The following is a 4697-nucleotide window of genomic DNA, read 5'->3' as shown; positions in this document are numbered from 1 at the left end:
AGGATTCATGTGGAAGACCCATAATGATTTTCTTTTTTGGTTCATATCGCCGACCCCAATTATTTTGGGATGAAGGCGTAGTTGTAGTTGTAGTAGTAGTTGTTGTTGTTGTTGTTCTCACCTGTTATACAACCAGCAAACATTCAAACCATCCTTACCAATAGATGAGAGATAAGGCAGTTGGACATTAAAGACACCTTCGTACATGAAAGCTTGAATGAGGCAGTTTTCATGCAACAGCCCCCAGATACTAAATTCTCTAAACACGTTTGTAAGCTTAAAAAGGCACTATATGGCCTTAAGCAGGTCTCTCGAGCTTGGTTTTTTCTAAGAAACATAATGTTCTTGTGTAGTGGATGATATGGCTGGATTAGATGACTTTTAAAATGGAAGTTCAGGGTTCAAATCTCACTGGTTTCACTTTTGCAATAAATGTTTTTTTTTTACATGAGCCAGATCATGTTGAGCTCATTCGGCTCAGGGCCAAGCCGAGCTCAAACTTGGCTTACCTAGTCACAAGCTAAAGCCCAAGCCCGAACACCTTCTAGCTAGTGTAAACAAGCTGAGCCCGAACACCTTATGTTTGGTTCGTTCATCTCGTTTACTAGCCTCAACGCAATCAAGACCACAATAAAAAACGTTGAGTAAACTAGAAAGCTGTGGAGCCATGCTCCCTCATTTTATGAACTTTAATGGGACCCTACCAAAGGGGGGTCATATTGACTTGCTGAATTATTGAGAGAGAAAAGTCACATCTACCAACAGGGGCTCAGCTTGTCTGGCAGGAGCAGTTAGTGCACGTCACCTTGGGTTGGAACGTTTCAAGTTCGAACCCCTAATGATAAGGTCGTATAACTGGTAGGGGTCTGCCTAACCCCAGCTTTCTCTGTCGAAAAAAAAAGTCACACCCATATGCAGCCTTGCAGAGGTTCTCTGCACTACTTTTCGGCCTTTCTTAGTTCAAGATCTGAATGGATCTCAAAAGTTTTTCAGAAAGGTGATTCTCATCTAGCCTTTCTTGAAAAGTTGTGGCAGCCCAAGCTTTCCTATTTGGCAAGATTGAACCCTCTCAATCACCAACGTCAAGTGTTTGATAGTCTCAAGTCATTGAGTGGATGTGTTCCTTATCACTTTGGATGAATGCGCTTTGTCACTTTTAGATTGGTAACCTGGAGCCACCTCAACATTAGTTTAACATCAGATTCATATTAATAGAAGCCATTGCGTGCAAGATACAGGATATATTATATGATACCAATGATGGGATCATTGTTATCAGAATCATGCTCCGGTTCCTTGCCGATTTAATTGCAAATTGGCTTGAACTTTTTTTTCTGTGACAAGTATGATATTTGTTTGCTCTTACATTGTTTAGGCATTAATTGCACATTTTAGAATTTGATTGGACCTTAAAAGTCATCATTTACTTCATTCTGTATTTTCCTTTGTTTTAGATAATTTTTTCTAGTTTTTAAGTTTTTGTTTTTTCAAAACTCAGTTTTTTTTATGATGAAGGGAAACCCTCACTAAGAACTGGGTCACTTAATGCGCCCACATACCTGCAAGGTAAAACTCCAGGTTGAGGCCACAACCACCTAGCCTTACATGCCACAACTGTGATAAAGTAACAGCAGCTCCCATGAGACAGCGGGATTCGATCCTGGGCGCTTCAGCTTGACACAGGACCCCAATGATTTAAATAAACCGATTCATTCTGTTTTGATTTAATCCCATTTAGACTGATTTTCTGAATATTTTTGAAAAACTATTCGGTTAAGAAACTGATTCTGATAACGCTGGATGGGATTTTCCTACTAGGTGCTTTTCAAATTGTAAATGACCAAGTAGAGGATCCATGGAGACACAGCAAAAGCACTTGAAAGTCAACAGTATTCTTTGTGCGTTTGCTGCTTAGCACCACTTAGAAATAATGGGAGCGCTGCAGCAGTGGGATTATGGTGAGATGAAACTTTCCCTGAGAACATCATTATGTTTAGTTGTTTACTGATAGCAGGTTGACTATAACTAGGGAAAATAAAAAAAAATCAAAACTTTTCCAAAGAACATCATTATGTCAATGATACACAGATTGAATATATCCAGGAAAAAGGAAAGATGAAAACATTGAGGTGGTCTATCATGGGAGCGATTGAAATTCAGTTTTTTCAGACCTGCTTCCAACTTCACATAATGGAGCTGTAGAGTTGAAGTCTGAGGGGCCTAATCAAGATTACCAAGTAAAAGATGCCTGAGAGACCTAATCAAGATAACTTCCCCATCACCTCTGGTTTTTCCTAGATAAATTAAGGTCCTATCATAGGAATAGAAACTTTACTTTTCATGAGTGCCTTACATAACACTACATATTCAACAACTCAGTCACAATTGGTAACTTTAATCAACAAGGAATGAAGAAGATCATTCATTTAGCATCATTCACAGATCAACTATATGTTTTCCAATCTGTTTCATTAAAAGAAGGTCACAAATATATCAAACCACACACTTGATGGATCTTAGAGGTATCGAGTTTCAAAACCATCAAGGTAAAGCAGACTCCCCACTGCCATGCTTGTAGTTTGCCTCAACTAGTTCCTTTTTCTGGTGGGCTGTGTCATATGTAGCATGGAGACCAAAGAAGACATAATAAACTAGCATTACCAGAGTACATATCCCAAACCTTATGAATGTGAGGTAATCCAGAGACCCCATGAGGAAAATATTCACTGCAATTGACAGAGATGGCAGCCATGGAACTAGGGGAACACCCCATACCTTTGGAACCCTCTGCTGAGGCAGAAAAATCGAAATCCCCAACGTGCCAAGGTACCAAAATGGAATGGTTATGGTGTAACCAATCCACCCTTTTGGCATAAAGCCCCAGTATGCCGAAGTCCCAATCGAAGAACCGATGATAACAAGCAAGAAGCAGGACAACTTGGCCAGATTGGTTCTTGGTGTGCTTCCTCTGAGATAGTATCTCCTTACAAGCAGGGCTACAGACATCAGCATGAAGATGAACAAAGTGCTAATAGAGAGAAGGTTAGCTAAAACATGTAAGCTAGAGAAGAAAGCAAAGACACTTTTAAGGGTTGTTACTAGTATGGTTGCATAGATAGGGGTCTGTGTCTTGGGATGAACCAGAGCAAACAGAGGAGGAAGCATATGAGCTCTTGCTATATGAGTAACGTAACGGGCATGCCCGAGTGCTCCGAGCAATAGGACTGTTGACATCCCCTTGAGTGCACCCAGTGCAACCAACACTTTCACCCAGTGCAGCCCAGCCTTCTCAAAAGCTAGAGAGTATGCAGCATTAGGATCAATCAGTGTGTACCTCTGCATCATGACCAGAGACAGAGCCAACAGGCAATATATCACAATGATAAGGAACATAGACCCGAGTAGGCCAATTGGTATGTCTCTTGCTGGATTCTTGGTCTCCTCAGCCATTGTAGCGATCCTATCGAATCCACCATATGCGAAAAAAACGATTGCTGCTGCTCGGAAAACTCCCGAGGCACCGAATGGGAAGAAAGGATGCAGGTTTGAGACACTACCATGCCAAAAACTCATTACCATCACAAGAATAAGAGCTAGTGTGTTTATGAGAGTAAGAAACCAATTGATTAAGGATGCTTTCCGGGTACTAATGATGGCAATTGTTGCTGCAATCCAGAGAACTGCAATTGCAACTGGGTCTAAGAAACTGTAGTCTTTTGCGAAGCTCTCGACGTGAATCCGCAATGAATTCGGCTGACGATTCAGCAACGTGGCAAAGTAGGAAGTCCAAGCTCGAGCAACAGCAGCACCACCAATGATACTCTCTAGCAGAAGGTTGGCAGCAGCAATAAAGGCCACAAAATCTCCAAGCTCGACGCGCAAGTAAGCAAAAGAGCCACCTGCTACCGGAATTTCGATAGCAAATTCAGTATAACAGAAAACAGCCAACATGGCAGCTAGGCCTGAAACAACATACGATAAGATGATCGCTGGACCGGCATGGTCATGAGCTTCCTGGCCTGTCAGGACGAAGATCCCGGCACCGATGACCGAACCGAAGCCGAACCAAGTGAGATCCCACCAATTCAGGCACTTTCTCATTTCATTTTCACTGCGCATCCGGACTTCTGACACTTCTGCAAGTTCATCCGATCTAGCGAGAAACCGGTCCTTGAACCGGTGACACGTCTGTGAGAGTGCAGCTCCATAGCTGCTCCAGCTCTGGAACGATTCCTCTGGTATGAAGTCATCCATGCTCCATCTCCAGTAGCTCCTGGCGTCTGCAACACCATCACCACTGCCATCATTAATCCCCATTTCCTTCACTCTTCTGTTTTACCAACGATTTTTTGCAAAATTGGCCTGTGGGTATATGATCTTCTACTGAATTATTAAAAGGAAAAAATAATCTGAATCCAAAACTTTTGGGCTGTTGGGATGTGCTGTGGAAGAGAACTGTAGAATAATAATATATGCAGACTTTAGCCTTTTTCTGAATGCATCATCACCATTCACAACTTTTGGTGAAGATTTATTTGGGCCTATGCATAGGGGCGGAGACAGGGGGGTAATATATAACCCTTTACCTGCTGGTGTGGTAAAATTTGGTGGTGATTGTAACAAGTAAATATCCCTTTTACACATAGCAGCAAAGAATTGGCTCACCTTGAATTTTAAATTTGTGACTGTACTGTACC

General features: G+C 41.8%; 1 pseudogene across 1 annotated transcript; it reads right to left on the bottom strand.

Moving 5' to 3' along the window:
* Nucleotides 1-2409: 2409 nt before the first annotated feature.
* On the bottom strand, nt 2410-4497 carry LOC149833962 (cationic amino acid transporter 5 pseudogene; annotated as a pseudogene). The gene has a single exon (XR_016432736.1). The product of XR_016432736.1 is annotated as a cationic amino acid transporter 5 pseudogene (transcript).
* Between the last annotated feature and the right edge of the window lie 200 nt (nt 4498-4697).

The sequence above is a fragment of the Nuphar pumila genome, chromosome 6 (genome assembly GCF_984573655.1).
Source record: "Nuphar pumila chromosome 6, dmNupPumi1.hap1.1, whole genome shotgun sequence".
NCBI classification, from domain to species: Eukaryota; Viridiplantae; Streptophyta; class Magnoliopsida; order Nymphaeales; family Nymphaeaceae; genus Nuphar; species Nuphar pumila.
Note: the sequence above shows the minus strand (reverse complement) of the source record. Positions and strands in the feature narration are given on the sequence as shown.